The following is a 20,034-nucleotide window of genomic DNA, read 5'->3' as shown; positions in this document are numbered from 1 at the left end:
TGTATTCCTCCCATACAGCCGCACACAATGGGAGCGTAGGTTTGTCTCAATGGGCCATCTCTGGCAGGATGGAGGGAGAAGCTGGACCCAGCCTCACTTACACCTGAATAAGCTGTGTCCTGTCTCCACACAAGGCTGCATACCCCTCTATAGTTAATCTAGAGGCAGGGCAGGAAGGGAGGACGTCTGTGCACTTCAAAGATCTGTCTTTTAAGTCTCCTTCACTGCAAAGGCCCAACTGGGTATAAGTACTAGACCTCTGATATCACCACTTCAGTACACTTCTGGACCTGTGAAGACTCTGCTGGACTGCTGCGTTGCTGGACTCCTGCCTTGATGTGCTGCCCTGCTGCCTGCTGTTCTCCTGTCTGGGTGAGAAGAACTTCACCTGCATCACTTGATCCCAGAGTGACTCCAAGGGCTAACTGGCTGGCCTTCTGATTTGAAGTTTCATGGACATGAAAGACTTCCAATCTGCCCTACCAATTGGTGCTGCCTCAGTCCGGGATCCTTGAAAGTGGGCGTAAGGTGCTTGTTCCAGTAGATCTGATGCATCCTCAGTTAAACTGATGCATCGCTGCTGCTACATGGATCGGCAACGGTGCATCCCGCTGCTGAGTGGACCAAAGACAGCTAGAAGCTCCCCAACCAATCCTGGGCAGATTTTCTGGACTACTCCACTAAGGCACTGAATGGTTAGGTGCGGGCAGCAAAATAATGATTATGTTGGGTTGTACAATTTAATTTAATCATGAGAGAGCACATGGTCAGAATTTGCTTTACAGAGTTGCGCCAGCTCCTAGTTGACAGTAAGCTGCTGACCCTGGAAGCTTGCTGAGGAGGCGGACCTCTGGGCTAGCACCAAAGTGTCCAAACAGTTATCTGGGGGGTTCTCCCACAAATGTGGTAAGGGTTCCAACCAGATGAAAGAGGGGGGAGTAAAGATTTAAAAGTAAGGAGTTCTCAAAAGGCCCTCAAACAATTCTGAAGGGAGTCGGGGTAACCAATCCCAGTCCAATTCTACGAAAAAGGGATCTTTGATCACAAGACATTTGTACCCCAAAATACAGAATGTTACAAGTATGGGCATTCCAAGGGTGGCTTCAAATGTCCCAGGAGGGCACAGCCCCCTACTGGTGGGCAGACAACTGGGTTGGTGAGTGTAGTGCTGGGGGAAGTGACAGTCCCAGTTAGCTTTGGGGAGCACACAGAGGTAATCCTATTTTCCCTGGGGGATATTGAGATGGTGCCAAAAGCCCATATGCTTGCTAATTATAACTATAGGTAGTGGGTTACCATAAATGGGAAACTGCTGGAGGATATGCGAGACACAGGAGCCAGTATGACTACTGTCAAGAGTCAGCTGGTGTCTGCAGAGCAGGTCCTTCCGAACACATTCTACCAAGTTATAGTCGCCGATAATCGTAAGAGACATCTACTTTGGCTCGGTTTCCTTTGAATGGGGTGGGCTCTCAGGTTCTCTGAAAGTAGCTGTGAGCCCTGCCACTGCTATAGATTGTCTGTTAAGCAACAACCTGGAGCACACAGCCTGGAGGGAGGTAGAGCTCATGTCACACTTGAGGAGATTACCTGATGGAGTCTGAATGATCACATGATGCATGGCTGCCCATGAAGGAAGTCAAGGGTGGCTAAAGCCTGGAACAATGGCTCAGGCAACTGCCAAGGAGAGGGCATGGGAAACCAGGTTCTGAATTTCCCATGGTGAAGGTTAACAGGGTCCCTGAGAAGGAGGACCCCAAGCCAACCGGGGAGGACATTGAAACTCTAGGTGATCTACGTGAGCTTGCTGGCTGGCAAGCTGAGGGTGGGCCAACCAGGGAGGAATTCTGCCAAGCGCAGGAGTGTCCCACTTTTGAGGGCTTGAGACGGCAGGCCTCCGTCCATGCAGCAGGTGAAGCCTCTGGGGATCATTTAATCTACTGGGAGAATGATCTCCTCCATAGAGAGCCTAAGACACCTGGTGCAGGGCAGCTCACGTGCTGGTGATCCCCCTTTGTTACAAGACCTTCCTACTGGGTTTGCCTCACAGTATTCCCCTGGCAGAACATTTAGGGCAAAACAAGACCTTGGCCAGAATTATCTCCCACTTTTAATGGCCTAGAATGAAGACACCCTCAAATGCATTCTGCAGTTCCTGTCCCAACTGCCAGGGAAGTAGGAAATCATGGAAAAAGCACAAAGCTCCCCTGATCCCATTACCAGTCATTGCCACCCCCTTTGACAGGGTGGGCATCGACATCATTGTACACTTGGACCCCCAAAAAAGCGTTAGGCAACAAGTTTGTCCTGGTGTTGGTCGACCATGCCAAACGCTACCCAGAGGCCACATCCCTCTGAGGTCAGTAACTGCAGCTTAGGTGGCTAGGGTTTTGATGAGGATCTTTACCCGTGTTGGGTCCCCCAAGGAGGTAGGGTCTGACAGAGGCACTAACCTCATGTCTGTATACATGAAATCCATGTGGAATGAGCGTGGTGTTACTTACAAGTTCACCACATCCTATCACCTCCAAACCAAGGGTCTTGTGGAGAGATTCAACAAGACCTTGAAGTGCATTATTATGGGCCAGCCTGAGTCTATGGGGTGTAAGTGGGAAGTCCTCTTGGCATGCCTTCTCCTTGCTTGCAGAGAGGTGCTACAGAAAGGAGTAGGATTCAGCCCATTTGAACTCCTCCATGGTCACTCTATTACTGGGCCACTAAACCTAGTTAGGGTGTGGAATTTAATAAAATATCTACTTGTCCATGGGGCAGGTTGCTTCATAAATCTACTTGTCCTGTAACAAAATCCATGTGTCCCTTTTGTGCCATGTAATGCTGTGACAAATTATGGCAGCAATCTCATTATATAAGTGCTCTGATATAGCCTCTATAATTATACCAGAGCTCATACCATAGTATGGTTTGAATACTAGCCATTCCATTATGTTGCCACGTTTCCGCAGATCTACATACTGGGGCTGAAGGTAACGTTAAAGTAACGTTCCAGGTTTGGAATACCCTCTTGAATCTGTGCAGACCCACTAATTTGCATGTTTTAAGGGTTTTCACCAACCCTTTTCCAATCTTTTCCCATACTGAGAAAGTTTGGAACTTTACTCCTGACAATGGCAGATGCGAAACTTCTTCCAGGGTTGGAGAAAAAGTGGATGGAGGGAAAATGAACTTGCGAACACTTTTATTGCAAATATACACATGCATATTTGCTCATACTAAAATGCAGTTCACAAATATTTTCTATGAGTACTATTTTGTGGACTACTTCTGTAAATTTTTGTGAATTCACGAAAGTTGTATATCCGCACATAATGCAAGGACATTTACCTTGGGTGTTTTGAGACTTTCTTTAATAATTGGGTCTTTAATTAGGTCTGGCGTTAAGCATGACCATTTGTGTTTATTAAAATTCTGTCTGTCTCTCTCTCTCTGTCTGTCTCTCAGCTTGCTTCACTGTGAGTGACAACATTCTGCTCTTTCACATGGAGCACATCGGCACACAGAGTTGTTTTGTTCAGTGCCAGGAACTTCTGTGGCAATGTGTGCTTTTTGAGACCAAAAACAATTTTAGCTTTTGCAAATGTTTGTTATAATGGTGAGGTCCCAGCAGCTCCCACACCATTAAGGTTTTACAAAAACCATGCCAAAACAAGTCACATATTGACAAAACCAAAAAGCTGACCACCAATTTCAGATCTACCTGCTTTACCAAGGCTTGTTTATTTTTATGTTTCCCATAATCTTATTGAAATTAGTTACACATATTTTTCCATCATGAATATCTATGGGGAATACTAGCATACATCAACACATTTCACCAAATGATGCTGCAAAAAAATGGTAACAAAAAAGTTCAGTAGTTTAGCTAAATGTTTTTTTCCTACTTGCATTATTTTGTGAACATTTTATTTTGAAAGCAAAGACTCATCAATCTTGCTTTGAAGCTTCTGCAAATATTTGCATCTAATCAGAGAGCATTCTGAGAGCATTGTACATAGCCTCATATTGCTAAACTTTGAAAACATGTGTACACATTTTTATACTGGAACCACTGTCAGTAATGCAGTCCGAGCTTACATCATTTACTTAGAGCACTCACCCTAATAATAAAAGCTTTCCATTAATAAACCATAAATACAAGTTTAAACAGCAGAAACACATGGACACAAATATTACCTTAATAGCAGACAATGGCCTTCTCTGATCCCTAATGTGTTGCTGTAAACTGTCAGCCAAAGGGTTTGTGCTGTACAAGGTTCGGCCTATTTGTCCTAAGGACAAAATACACATTAAAACTTGTTGACTTGAACCCAAACAATATGCCCTGGGTGTCGGGCTATAGGAATCCCACATCCCTGCTTGTCAAGGAGGGGTAGGAACAAGCTTCCAAGAAATCCACCCAGGATGATGGTCAGCTACACGCTAACCTCTGAAACCAAATGCATCGCTTCTGCAACTGTAATTTGGAGGCCAGTAAATAAGCCATGAAGCCTGATACAACCAGAAGGACACTCTGGTGGAGTTTCAGCCAGGTCAGAAGGTATGGGTCCAGGAGCCACTAGACCCCAGGCCTGCAGGACCAATCCATACGAAATCAAGAAGTAAAACATGTAAGTCCACCTACGTGGTAGATATCCAGACCCCTAGAAATCCCCTAAGGGTGCTCCATGTGAACAGACTCAAGCTTCTGTTTGAGAAGTTCTAAGTGAGTATGCTCCTTGTGACGGATGAGGGGATGGAAGAGGAGAACAAACCTCTCCCTGACCTCCTCTCTGCACAGGAACTCAATGGGTCAGTGGAGGGTGTCAACCTCTCTTCCACACTGACAGCAGAATGACTGTTACCTGTTGCTGGGACAGTTTGCCTCACTGTTCTCACTTACCTTTGGACTCACACATCTATGATATTAACACTGGAGACAGCTTCTGAACTACAAAATTTAGAGGGTGTAAGGGTGAGGGTAGGCACCAAGGGACATTCTCAAAGATGCTGACACTAGTGGTGATTGTCATGCTGGTACCAAAGGCATTCCCACCGACACCACTCCAGAACTCACGTTCTCTGTGGACTATTGGAAACTCAATTCCTTCATCAGGACTGATGCCCACGTTATCCCCAGAGCTGATGAGCTCATTGACAGGCTGGGCGCTGCCAAATTCCTCAGTACCATGTCACTGGACATCAGGGTATTGGCAGATAGCTCTTACTGAGGGTTCAGCATTTTCAACACCAGACAGCCACTTCCAATTCAGGTGATGTCCTTCGGCTTTAAGAATGCCACAGCTACCTTCCAAAGGTTGTTTAACAGAGTCCTAGTTGGTAAGAAGGCCTTTTGTGCTGCCTACTTTGACGACATTGCTGACTACAGTTCAAGCTGGGAGGAACACCTGCATCATCTTCAGAAGGTACATCAGCCCTGCAAATGGCAGGCCTGATGATCAAGGCCAGTATGTGTCAGATCGGACAGGGTTCTGTGATATACCAGGGTCACCTAGTAGATGGGGGCAAGGTGCAGCACCTCCTGGCCAAGATTGAAACTATCAAGGCCTGGCAAGCGCCTAAAACTCAGACAGAAGTGAGAGCCTTCCTAGGCCTTAAGGGCTAATACTGAATATTTGTTAAAGGTAATGGCACCATTGTTGTCCCCTTAACTGTGCTGACTTCCAAGAAACATCCCAGATTGGTGATCTGGACAGTGGCCTGTCAGAAAGCCTTTGAAACCCTGAAGGAAACCATGTATACAGCACCTGTACTCGAGACAACTATTTTCTCCAAACAATTCATCATGCAGTTGTACGTTTCAGAGCATGACATAGGGGCAATCTTAGCACAGCTGAATATGGAGGGCCTAGAACAACCGATAGCTTTCTTTAGTAGAAGGTTAATTCCACCGGAACAGAGGTGAAGTGCCATCAAAAGATAAGCTTTTGCTGGGGTCTCGGCACTAAAGAAGTTGAGACCATTCCTGTTTTGGGCTCACTTCCTGGTTCAGACCAACCTAAGAGCCCTCTGATGGCTCAAACAGTTGAGGGGTGAACATCCCAAACTATTGCGGTAGTCCATCTCACCACAGTGAATGAAATTACAGATGAGGACAGTCCGGGGTCAAGCCACGCCAATGCTGATGGTCTCAGGTCCTCCTGCCTAAGTGAAGAGAACTCCCAGGGTTCGGTAGGTCTCCCCAATTGCAGCTGGGGGAGACACATGTTAGACCTAACAGCCTTAGGGTGGTCTTCCCTCCAACTTTTTGCCTACCTCCACCATTTTTCTAGCCTCATTTCTGGTTGTTTTAAGACCCTGTGCACCTTACCACTGCTAACCAGTGCTAAAGTGTGTGTGCTCTCTACCCTAAACATGGTGACATTGGTTCATCCCAAATTGGCATATTTAATTTACTTATAAGTCCCTACTAAAGTGGCGCCCCCTGTATCCAGGACGTGTATATTAAATGCTACTAGTGGGCCTGAAGCACTAAATGTGCCAACCACTAAAATAGCCCTTTAACCATGTCTCAGTCCGGCCACTGCAGAGCCTGCAGATTACACTGCTATGTCAACCTGGCAAAATAAACCTTTTCCCCGGCCAAAACCTTCTCTTTTTATACATTTAAGCACCCCTAAGGTAGGCCCTGGATAGCCCAGAAGACAGCTCTCTATGTATTTAAGAGGCAGAATGCTCTTTAAAGTTTGTAATGTCCTGGTAGTGAAAAAGTCCCAAAGTCTCACTACTGCAAGGCCTATCTCTCACCTATGGTATCACATTGGGATTACGGTATACAAGTCTGGTATCTCTGGAATCCTAATTTAAAATTCTAATTCATGGTGAAGTCGGATTTTAAATAAAAATTCTGAAAATGGCACGTTTAGAAAGTTGCCATTTTCTAGCTTTAGCTATTTGGTTCCTGTAGCCTGTCTCTAATCACATGACTGGGTGTAGTTGGCAATTGGGCTTTGTGTATTCCTCCCATATAGCCGCACACAATAGGAGCGTAGGTTTGTCTCAATGGGCCATCTCTGGCAGGATGGAGGGAGAAGCTGGACCCAGAATCACTTACACCTGAATAAGCTGTGTCCTGTCTCCACACAAGGCTGCATACCCCTCTATAGTTAATCTAGAGGCAGGGCAGGAAGGGAGGATGTCTGTGCACTTCAAAGATCTGTCTTTTACGTCTCCCTCACTGCAAAGGCCCAACTGGGTATAAGTACTAGACGTTTGAGATCACCACTTCAGTACACTTCTGGACCTGTGAAGACTCTGCTGGACTGCTGCTTTGTTGGACTCCTGCCTTGCTGTGCTGCCCTGCTGCCTGCTGATCTCCTGTCTGGGTGAGAAGAACTGGACCTGCATCACTTGATCCCAGAGTGACTCCAAGGGCTAACTGGCTGGCCTTCTGATTTGAAGTTTCATGGACATGAAAGACTTCCAATCTGCCCTACCAATTGGTGCTGCCTCAGTCCTGGATCCTTGAAAGTGGACGTAAGGCGCTTGTTCCAGTTGATCTGATGCATCCTCAGTTAAACTGGTGCATCGCTGCTGCTGTGTGGATCGGCAACGGTGCATCCCGCTGCAGAGTGGACTTGACTCGTCAAATCGCCTTAGGAACATGCTTCCCAGCTCAGATCCTCTCATCTCCGTCAACGGCACCCACGAAGCCTCCGCATCACAACTCACCACTCATCGGAGACAACGAATCGCCACTGCTGCGTGGATCGGTGCCTACGTATCCCCTTGACTGTACCCAGAACCCTCGAAGTCAATGCAACAGTATTGAGGTACTGTTGTTCAGCGGGCCGCAATGGGTCCCTGTTTCTGGCCTGTGTTCCATTGCAATTGGACTGAAAATTGTATTTTTTTCCTTGTCCCACGTGACGGGATATCCTGAATAGCGCTTTTTGCTTCTAGGTACTATTTTTACCTAAAAGCATTTACATTTAATATCCCAAGTTCTATTTATTGATTGAATTTTTGTTGTTTTGGTTTTGGTTTATTCATTAAATTAAGAGATATCTATCTAATCTGGTGTGGAATCTTTTTGTGTGGTGTTTGTAGTGTTTTACTGTTTAAAGTGTTGCAGAAATACTTTACACATTACCTCTAAATTAAGCCGGACGCTGTGTGCCAAGCTTTGGTGAGCAGAGGGTAATTTAGGGTTTGCCTGCTTCTTACTCTCACTAGGATTGTGGTTGCTGCATGATTAGGGCTCACACCCCAGTCAAACTACCACCCAATTTCTAACGGGCCATACAACTTGATTCTCAGGGAGCACATGCTCAATCCTTGTTTTGAGGAGCTGCGTCAGCACCTAGTGTACAGTAAGCCGGTTAACCCTAGGAAGCTTTATGAGGAAACGGACCTCTGGATCAGCACCAGAGTGTGCAAAAAGGCATCTGGCGGGGACTCCCAAAGGAGTGGCCTGTGGTCCCACCAGTTGAAAGAGGGGGGTGAAAAACTTGAACATAAAGAATTCACAACAGGCACCCAAAATAAAAATGACCAAGGAAACAGTGGTAAGTAGTCCCAATCCGAACCAAATAAGAAGAAATTCTTTGACAAACAGTCTCCTAACGTACTGAGTGTTACAGATATGGACACTGCAAGCTAAACACCAAATGTCCGAAGAGGGCACAGCGCCTCAACTGTGGGAATATACTTGGGTTGGCGAGAGTAGCGCTTGGGGATGATGTTGTCCCAGTTACCTTTGGGGAGCACGCAGAGAAACCCCTAATTTCTCTGGGGGATAAAGAGATTGTATCAAAAGTCCATATGCGTGCAAATACTTCCAAATATAGGCTGATGATCACCATCAATAGCCAACTGGTGGAGGTTCTGTGGAACTCAGGAGCCAGCATGACTTCTGTAAGGTGTCCTCGCAGCCAGTCATCCTTAACCCATTCCAGTAATTCATAGTCAAAGACAACCAAAAGAGCCATCTACCAGTGGCTCTGGTTCCCTTTGAGTGAGGGGGGTTTCAGGTTATCTAAAAGTAACTGTGAGCTCTGCCATGTCTGTAGAATGTTAGGCAGCGAAATTGAGCACATATCTGAAAGGTGGAAGAGTTCAAGTCACACTTGGAGATATTGGGATTGACTAAATGGGTCTATATGACCACACAGTCAATGGTTGCCCGGGAAGGGGGTCAAGGGCACCTAAACCATGGCCCAGGTAGATGCCAGGAAGCATAAGGGCAAGTAGCACATGAAAACAGCCACTGATGTTTGCCCGGTCCAACTTGACTGGGCCGTGAGGAGGATGCTCCTGAGCCAACCAGGGAGGATGTTGCTACCCTGGGTGACCTCCCTGAACTTCCTGGGTGGCAAGTTGAGGGTTGGCTCACCAGGGAGGAATTCTGCAAAGTGCCGCAAGAGTGTCCTGCTCTAGAGGGCTAGAGAAGGCAAACTGAGGACCAGGCAGCAGGTGATCCCCAAACTGGGGTGGCATAGTGGGCAAAAGAAAGATGGATTTAATCCAGATCTTTTGACTGAGGGGGATGATGTTGGCATTGTCAGCATTCTGTCCATCATTTGTTTGCTGTAACACTTTTCGCCCTAAGTGGGATGGGCATGCCCAGACTTGGGTCCCTTACTCACTGTGTCACTGGATTCAAGCTAGCCTGGCTGAAGAAGGGTGACATACCCTGAAACCGGTCCCAGTGTAGAAAAAGACAGCTAATCTCTAACGAATAACAAGGCTGCCAGGCGCAAGACGCCGCTAATTCCCTTCAATAATAGTTACCAAAATAAAGAGGCAGGGGCTCGAAAACTGGAAGGCAAGAACAGGTTTATTACTCCAGAGGAGAACACATCAACTCAGACACACAGAATGTCTTTGGGAGGAGTTCTGACAATTTCTCTGCTGCTAAGTCTTTTATACACATTTCAGTCAGTTTAATGGTGGTCAAACATCCTTGGAATTCCCGACTCCAGCAGGTTCCCACACAGACCCAGCAGCTGTCGTCCCCCCTCCCAAGTCTAACAGATGATCGATATCTTGCAGCTGGAAATTATGACAGGGTCTAAAAGTGTGTGGGATTGGTCAGAGCTGAAGGTTCGTGCTATTGATTAAATCAGACTTCGTTGTTGGTGCTACAAGTCCTGCCGTGTGGTGCCAATAAACTATGTCTGCAGGGGTCGGTTAGTGCCTTGGACCGGATTGAGCAGCCAGGTGCGGTCAGGGAGGTTATCAGGAAGCCTTGCTCATGTGCAGAGGATGAAAGGACAAATGGGTTTAGGGCGGGAAGTGGCTCTGGTGCTTTGTCACAAGGATAAGGTTTTACAACCCCAGTATGTTTGGTCATGCTTAGTCAGGGTGCTGGGGATGATTGCGAGGACAGGGTGAATCACAGGCGAATAGCAGTGAATGAAATGGCTGCGATATCTAAAATGGTTGCTGCTTACGTGTACGCAGAGGCCCTTGCTACGCAAGATGGTGCAGGCAATGTTTCACGATCTTCACTTTGCTCTCAACAGTGGCTGTGGCAAAAATAAATGAACGCCGCTTATGTATACCTAAGGTTTATCGATTTCCACACCAGGATGCTTGTTTCTGGTCCAGGGAGGACCTGGCCTGGCAGTTCGGTCTGGACTGTTCCCTTGGGCACAGGGTCAAGACTGATTTGTATATGGCTGGGTCCAAACTGAGATGAGGTAGTGGGCAAGAGAACAATGGATTTAACCCACATCTTTTGACTGGGGGAGAATGTTTGCATTGTCAGCATTCCATCCATCATTTATTTGCTGTAACACTTTTCTACCTAAGTGGGGTGGGGAATGCCCAGACGTGGGTCCCTTCCTCACTGTGCCACTTGAATCTTAGCTAGCCTGGCTGAAGAAGTGTGACATACCCTGAAACCGGTCCCAGGAAGCTTGTTTTCCGGTCCAGGGAGGACCTGGCCCGGCAGTTCGGTATGGACTGTTCCCATGGGGTACAGGGTCAAGACTGATTTGCATGTGGCTGGGTCCAAAATGGGGTGGTGTAGTGGGCAAAAGAACAATGGATTTAAACCAAATCTTTTGACTTGGGAGAATGTTTGCATTGTCAGCATTCCATCCATCAATTGTTTGCTGTAACACTTTTCGCCCTAAGTGGAATGGGTATGCCCAGATGTGGTTCCCTTGCTCACTGTGCTACTGGATTCAAGCTAGCCTGGTTGAAGAAGGGTGACATACCCTGAAACCGGTTCCAGGATGCTTGTTTCCGGTCCAGAGAGGACCTGGCCTGTCAGTTCGGTCTGGACTGTTCCCATGGGGCACAGGGTCAAGACTGGTGTGCACATGGCTGGGTCCAAGCTGGGGTGGCGATGTGGGCAAAAGAACGATGGATTTAACCCAGATCTTTTGACTGGGGGAGAATGTTTGAATTGTCAGCATTCCGTCCATCATTTGTTTGCTGTAACACTTTTCGCCCTAAGTAGGATGGGCATGCCCAGAAGTGGGTCCCTTGCTCACTGTGCCACAGGATTCAAGCTAGCCTGGCTGAAGAAGGGTGACATACCCTGAAACCGGTCCCAGTGTGGAAAAAGATAGCTAATCTCTAACGAAAAACAAGGCTAACCGGCGCAAGACGCCACTAATTCCCTTCAATAATAGTTACCAAAATAATGAGGCAGGCGCTCGAAACTGGAAGGCAAGAACAGGTTTATTACTCCAGAGGAGAACACATCAACTCAGACACGCAGAATGTCCTTGGGGGGTGTTCTGACAATTTCTCCGCTGCTCAGTCTTTTATACACATTTCAGTCAGTTTATTGGTGGTCAAACATCCTTGGAGTTCCCGCCTCCAGCAGGTTCCCACACAGACCCAGCAGCTGTCGTCCCCCCTCCCAAGTCTAACTGATGATCGATATCTTGCAGCTGGACATTACGACAGGATCTAAAAGTGTGTGGGATCGGTCAGATCTGAAGGTTTGTGCTATTGATTAAATCAGACTTCTTTGTTGGTGCTACAAGTCCTGCCGTGTGGGGGCAATAAACTATATCTGATGGGGTCGGTTAGTGTCTGGGACCGGATTGAGCAGCCAGATGCGGTCAGGGAGGTTATCAGGAAGCCTTGCTCATGTGCAGAGGATGAAAGGACAAATGCGTTTAGGGCGGGAAGTGGCTCTGGGGCTTTGTCACGAAGACAAGGTTTTACAACCCCAGTATGTTTGGTCATGCTTAGTCAGGGTGCTGGGGATGATTGCGAGGACAGGGTGAATCATAGGTGAATAGCAGTGAATGAAATGGCTGCTATATCTAAAATGGTTGCTGCTTACGCACACGCAGCGGCCCTTGCTACGCAAGATGGTGCAGGCAATGTTTCACGATCTTCACTTTGCTCTCAACAGTGGCTGTGGCGAAAATAAATGAACGCCGCTTATGTATACCTAAGGTTTATCGATTTCCACACCAGGATGCTTGTTTCTGGTCCACGGAGGACTTGGCCTGGCAGTTCGGTCTGGACTGTTCCCTTGGGCACAGGGTCAAGACTGATTTGCATATGGCTGGGTCCAAACTGAGATGGCGTAATGGGCAAGAGAACGATGGATTTAACCCAGATCTTTTGACTGGAGGAGAATGTTTGCATTGTCAGCATTCCATCCATAATTTATTTGCTGTAACACTTTTTGCCCTAAGTGGGGTGGGGAATGCCCAGACGTGGGTCCCTTCATCATTGTGCCACTGGATTCAAGCTAGCCTGGCTGAAGAAGGGTGACATACCCTGAAACCGGTCCTAGGAAGCTTGTTTTCCGGTCCAGGGAGGACCTGGCCCGGCAGTTCGGTATGGACTGTTCCCATGGGGTACAGGGTCAAGACTGATTTGCATGTGGCTGGGTCCAAACTGGGGTGGTATAGTGGGCAAAAGAACAATGGATTTAACCCAAATCCTTTGACTTGGGAAAATGTTTGCATTGTCAGCATTCCATCCATCATTTGTTTGCTGTAAACTTTTCGCCCTAAGTGGGATGGGTATTCCCAGATGTGGTTCCCTTGCTCACTGTGCTACTGGATTCAAGCTAGCCTGGTTGAAGAAGGGTGACATACCCTGAAGCCGGTTCAAGGATGCTTGTTTCCGGTCCAGGGAGGACCTGGCCTGGCAGTTCGGTCTGGACTGTTCCCATAGGGCACAGGGTCAAGACTGGTGTGCATATGGCTGGGTCCAAGCTGGGTTGGCTTAGTAGGCAAAAGAACGATGGATTTAACCCAGATCTTTTGACTGGGGAGAATGTTTGCATTGTCAGCATTCCGTCCTCATTTGTTTGCTGTAACACTTTTTGCACTAAATGGGATGGGTATGCCCAGAAGTGGGTCCCTTGCTCACTGTGCCACTGGATTCAAGCTAGCCTGGCTGAAGATGGGTGACATACCCTGAAACCGGTCCCAGTGTAGAAAAAGACAGCTAATCTCTAACAAATAACAAGGCTGCCAGGCGCAAGACGCCACTAATTCCCTTCAATAATAGTTACCAAAATTAAGAGGCAGGGGCTCGAAAACTGGAGGGCAAGAACAGGTTTATTACTCCAGAGGAGAACACATCAACTCGGACACGCAGAATGTCTTTGGGAGGTGTTCTGACAATTTCTCCACTGCTCAGTCTTTTATACACATTTCAGTCAGTTTACTGGTGGTCAAACATCCTTGGAATTCCCGCCTCCAGCAGGTTCCCACACAGACCCAGCAGCTGTCGTCCTCCCTCCCAAGTCTAACAGATGATCGATATCTTGCAGCTGCACATTATGACAGGGTCTAAAAGTGTGTGGGATTGGTCAGAGCTGAAGGTTCGTGCTATTGATTAAATCAGACTTCTTTGTTGGTGCTACAAGTCCTGCCGTGTGGTGGCAATAAACTATGTCTGCAGGGGTCGGTTAGCGCCTGGGACCGATTGAGCAGCCAGGTGCGGTCAGGGAGGTTATCAGGAAGCCTTGCTCATGTGCAGAGGATGAAAGGACAAATGGGTTTAGGGCGGGAAGTGGCTCTGGTGCTTTGTCACGAGGATAAGGTTTTACAACCCCAGTATGTTTGGTCATGCTTAGTCAGGGTGCTGGGGAGGATTGCGAGGACAGGAGGAATCATAGGTGAATAGCAGTGAATGAAATGGCTGCGATATCTAAAATGGTTGATGCTTACGTGCACGCAGAGGCCCTTGCTACGCAAGATGGTGCAGGCAATGTTTCACGATCTTCACTTTGCTCTCAACTGTGGCTGTGGCAAAAATAAATGAACGCCGCTTATGTATACCTAAGGTTTATCGATTTCCACACCAGGATGCTAGTTTCTGGTCCAGGGAGGACCTGGTCTCGCAGTTCGGTCTGGACTGTTCCCTTGTGCACAGGGTCAAGACTGATTTGCATATGGCTGGGTCCAAACTGAGATGAGGTAGTGGGCAGAAGAACAATGGATTTAACCCACATCTTTTGACTGGGGGAGAATGTTTGCATTGTCAGCATTCCATCCATCATTTATTTGCTGTAACACTTTTCGCCCTAAGTGGGGTGGGGAATGCCCAGACGTGGGTCCCTTCCTCACTGTGCCACTTGAATCTTAGCTAGCCTGGCTGAAGAAGTGTGACATACCCTGAAACCGGTCCCAGGAAGCTTGTTTTCCGGTCCAGGGAGGACCTGGCCCGGCAGTTCGGTATGGACTGTTCCCATGGGGTACAGGGTCAAGACTGATTTGCATGTGGCTGGGTCCAAAATGGGGTGGTGTAGTGGGCAAAAGAACAATGGATTTAAACCAAATCTTTTGACTTGGGAGAATGTTTGCATTGTCAGCATTCCATCCATCAATTGTTTGCTGTAACACTTTTCGCCCTAAGTGGAATGGGTATGCCCAGATGTGGTTCCCTTGCTCACTGTGCTACTGGATTCAAGCTAGCCTGGTTGAAGAAGGGTGACATACCCTGAAACCGGTTCCAGGATGCTTGTTTCCGGTCCAGAGAGGACCTGGCCTGTCAATTCGGTCTGGACTGTTCCCATGGGGCACAGGGTCAAGACTGGTGTGCACATGGCTGGGTCCAAGCTGGGGTGGCGATGTGGGCAAAAGAACGATGGATTTAACCCAGATCTTTTGACTGGGGGAGAATGTTTGAATTGTCAGCATTCCGTCCATCATTTGTTTGCTGTAACACTTTTCGCCCTAAGTAGGATGGGCATGCCCAGAAGTGGGTCCCTTGCTCACTGTGCCACAGGATTCAAGCTAGCCTGGCTGAAGAAGGGTGACATACCCTGAAACCGGTCCCAGTGTGGAAAAAGATAGCTAATCTCTAACGAATAACAAGGCTAACCGGCGCAAGACGCCACTAATTCCCTTCAATAATAGTTACCAAAATAATGAGGCAGGCGCTCGAAACTGGAAGGCAAGAACAGGTTTATTACTCCAGAGGAGAACACATCAACTCAGACACGCAGAATGTCCTTGGGGGGTGTTCTGACAATTTCTCCGCTGCTCAGTCTTTTATACACATTTCAGTCAGTTTATTGGTGGTCAAACATCCTTGGAGTTCCCGCCTCCAGCAGGTTCCCACACAGACCCAGCAGCTGTCGTCCCCCCTCCCAAGTCTAACTGATGATCGATATCTTGCAGCTGGACATTACGACAGGATCTAAAAGTGTGTGGGATCGGTCAGATCTGAAGGTTTGTGCTATTGATTAAATCAGACTTCTTTGTTGGTGCTACAAGTCCTGCCGTGTGGGGGCAATAAACTATATCTGATGGGGTCGGTTAGTGTCTGGGACCGGATTGAGCAGCCAGATGCGGTCAGGGAGGTTATCAGGAAGCCTTGCTCATGTGCAGAGGATGAAAGGACAAATGGGTTTAGGGCGGGAAGTGGCTCTGGGGCTTTGTCACGAAGACAAGGTTTTACAACCCCAGTATGTTTGGTCATGCTTAGTCAGGGTGCTGGGGATGATTGCGAGGACAGGGTGAATCCTAGGTGAATAGCAGTGAATGAAATGGCTGCTATATCTAAAATGGTTGCTGCTTACGCACACGCAGCGGCCCTTGCTACGCAAGATGGTGCAGGCAATGTTTCACGATCTTCACTTTGCTCTCAACAGTGGCTGTGGCGAAAATAAATGAACGCCGCTTATGTATACCTAAGGTTTATCGATTTCCACACCAGGATGCTTGTTTCTGGTCCACGGAGGACTTGGCCTGGCAGTTCGGTCTGGACTGTTCCCTTGGGCACAGGGTCAAGACTGATTTGCATATGGCTGGGTCCAAACTGAGATGGCGTAATGGGCAAGAGAACGATGGATTTAACCCAGATCTTTTGACTGGAGGAGAATGTTTGCATTGTCAGCATTCCATCCATAATTTATTTGCTGTAACACTTTTTGCCCTAAGTGGGGTGGGGAATGCCCAGACGTGGGTCCCTTCATCATTGTGCCACTGGATTCAAGCTAGCCTGGCTGAAGAAGGGTGACATACCCTGAAACAGGTCCTAGGAAGCTTGTTTTCCGGTCCAGGGAGGACCTGGCCCGGCAGTTCGGTATGGACTGTTCCCATGGGGTACAGGGTCAAGACTGATTTGCATGTGGCTGGGTCCAAACTGGGGTGGTATAGTGGGCAAAAGAACAATGGATTTAACCCAAATCCTTTGACTTGGGAAAATGTTTGCATTGTCAGCATTCCATCCATCATTTGTTTGCTGTAAACTTTTCGCCCTAAGTGGGATGGGTATTCCCAGATGTGGTTCCCTTGCTCACTGTGCTACTGGATTCAAGCTAGCCTGGTTGAAGAAGGGTGACATACCCTGAAGCCGGTTCAAGGATGCTTGTTTCCGGTCCAGGGAGGACCTGGCCTGGCAGTTCGGTCTGGACTGTTCCCATAGGGCACAGGGTCAAGACTGGTGTGCATATGGCTGGGTCCAAGCTGGGTTGGCTTAGTAGGCAAAAGAACGATGGATTTAACCCAGATCTTTTGACTGGGGAGAATGTTTGCATTGTCAGCATTCCGTCCTCATTTGTTTGCTGTAACACTTTTTGCACTAAATGGGATGGGTATGCCCAGAAGTGGGTCCCTTGCTCACTGTGCCACTGGATTCAAGCTAGCCTGGCTGAAGATGGGTGACATACCCTGAAACCGGTCCCAGTGTAGAAAAAGACAGCTAATCTCTAACAAATAACAAGGCTGCCAGGCGCAAGACGCCACTAATTCCCTTCAATAATAGTTACCAAAATTAAGAGGCAGGGGCTCGAAAACTGGAGGGCAAGAACAGGTTTATTACTCCAGAGGAGAACACATCAACTCGGACACGCAGAATGTCTTTGGGAGGTGTTCTGACAATTTCTCCGCTGCTCAGTCTTTTATACACATTTCAGTCAGTTTACTGGTGGTCAAACATCCTTGGAATTCCCGCCTCCAGCAGGTTCCCACACAGACCCAGCAGCTGTCGTCCTCCCTCCCAAGTCTAACAGATGATCGATATCTTGCAGCTGCACATTATGACAGGGTCTAAAAGTTTCTGGGATTGGTCAGAGCTGAAGGTTCGTGCTATTGATTAAATCAGACTTCTTTGTTGGTGCTACAAGTCCTGACGTGTGGTGGCAATAAACTATGTCTGCAGGGGTCGGTTAGCGCCTGGGACCGATTGAGCAGCCAGGTGCGGTCAGGGAGGTTATCAGGAAGCCTTGCTCATGTGCAGAGGATGAAAGGACAAATGGGTTTAGGGCGGGAAGTGGCTCTGGTGCTTTGTCACGAGGATAAGGTTTTACAACCCCAGTATGTTTGGTCATGCTTAGTCAGGGTGCTGGGGAGGATTGCGAGGACAGGATGAATCATAGGTGAATAGCAGTGAATGAAATGGCTGCGATATCTAAAATGGTTGATGCTTACGTGCACGCAGAGGCCCTTGCTACGCAAGATGGTGCAGGCAATGTTTCACGATCTTCACTTTGCTCTCAACTGTGGCTGTGGCAAAAATAAATGAACGCCGCTTATGTATACCTAAGGTTTATCGATTTCCACACCAGGATGCTAGTTTCTGGTCCAGGGAGGACCTGGCCTCGCAGTTCGGTCTGGACTGTTCCCTTGTGCACAGGGTCAAGACTGATTTGCATATGGCTGGGTCCAAACTGAGATGAGGTAGTGGGCAAGAGAACAATGGATTTAACCCACATCTTTTGACTGGGGGAGAATGTTTGCATTGTCAGCATTCCATCCATCATTTATTTGCTGTAACACTTTTCGCCCTAAGTGGGGTGGGGAATGCCCAGACGTGGGTCCCTTCCTCACTGTGCCACTTGAATCTTAGCTAGCCTGGCTGAAGAAGTGTGACATACCCTGAAACCGGTCCCAGGAAGCTTGTATCCGGTCCAGAGAGGACCTGGCCTGGCAGTTCGGTCTGGACTGTTCCCATGGGGCACAGGGTCAAGACTGGTGTGCATATGGCTGGGTCCAAGCTGGGGTGGCGACGTGGGCAAACGAACGATGGATTTAACCCAGATCTTTTGACTGGGGGAGAATGTTTGAATTGTCAGCATTCCGTCCATCATTTGTTTGCTGTAACACTTTTCGCCCTAAGTAGGATGGGCATGCCCAGACGTGGGTCCCTTGCTCACTGTGCCACTGGATTCAAGCTAGCCTGGCTGAAGAAGGGTGACATACCCTGAAACCGGTCCCAGTGTAGAAAAAGATAGCTAATCTCTAACGAATAACAAGGCTGCCCGGCGCAAGACGCCACTAATTCCCTTCAATAATAGTTACCAAAATAAAGAGGCAGGCGCTCAAATCTGGAAGGCAAGAACAGGTTTATTACTCCAGAGGAGAACACATCAACTCAGACACGCAGAATGTCCTTGGGAGGTGTTCTGACAATTTCTCCACTGCTCAGTCTTTTATACACATTTCAGTCAGTTTATTGATGGTCAACCATCCTTGGAGTTCCCGCCTCCAGCAGGTTCCCACACAGACCCAGCAGCTGTCGTCCCCCTTCCCAAGTCTAACTGATGATCGATATCTTGCAGCTGGACATTACGACAGGATCTAAAAGTGTGTGGGATCGGTCAGATCTGAAGGTTTGTGCTATTGATTAAATCAGACTTCTTTGTTGGTGCTACAAGTCCTGCCGTGTGGGGGCAATAAACTATATCTGCAGGGGTCGGTTAGTGTCTGGGACCGGATTGAGCAGCCAGGTGCGGTCAGGGAGGTTATCAGGAAGCCTTGCTCATGTGCAGAGGATGAAAGGACAAATGGGTTTAGGGCGGGAAGTGGCTCTGGGGCTTTGTCACGAGGACACGGTTTTACAACCCCAGTATGTTTGGTCATGCTTAGTCAGGGTGCTGGGGATGATTGCGAGGACAGGGTGAATCATAGGTGAATAGCAGTGAATGAAATGGCTGCTATATCTAAAATGGTTGCTGCTTACGCACACGCAGCGGCCCTTGCTACGCAAGATGGTGCAGGCAATGTTTCACAATCTTCACTTTGCTCTCAACAGTGGCTGTGGCGAAAATAAATGAACGCCGCTTATGTATACCTAAGGTTTATCGATTTCCACACCAGGATGCTTGTTTCTGGTCCAGGGAGGACCTGGCCTGGCAGTTCGGTCTGGACTGTTCCCTTGGGCACAGGGTCAAGACTGATTTGCATATGGCTGGGTCCAAACTGAGATGGAGTAATGGGCAAGAGAACGATGGATTTAACCCAGATCTTTTGACTGGAGGAGAATGTTTGCATTGTCAGCATTCCATCTATCATTTATTTGCTGTAACACTTTTTGCCCTAAGTGGGGTGGGAAATGCCCAGACGTGGGTCCCTTCATCACTGTGCCACTGGATTCAAGCTAGCCTGGCTGAAGAAGGGTGACATACCCTGAAACCGGTCCTAGGAAGCTTGTTTTCCGGTCCAGGGAGGACCTGGCCCGGCAGTTCGGTATGGACTGTTCCCATGGGTACAGGGTCAAGACTGGTGTGCATATGGCTGGGTCCAAGCTGGGGTGGTGTAGTGGGCAAAAGAACAATGTATTTAACCCAAATCTTTTGACTTGGGAGAATGTTTGCATTGTCAGCATTCCATCCATCATTTGTTTGCTGTAACACTTTTC

This window comes from Lissotriton helveticus, chromosome 1_1, assembly GCF_964261635.1.
Source record: "Lissotriton helveticus chromosome 1_1, aLisHel1.1, whole genome shotgun sequence".
Taxonomy (NCBI): Eukaryota; Metazoa; Chordata; class Amphibia; order Caudata; family Salamandridae; genus Lissotriton; species Lissotriton helveticus.
The sequence above is the reverse complement of the archived record's forward strand: the minus strand, read 5'-3'. Positions refer to the sequence as shown.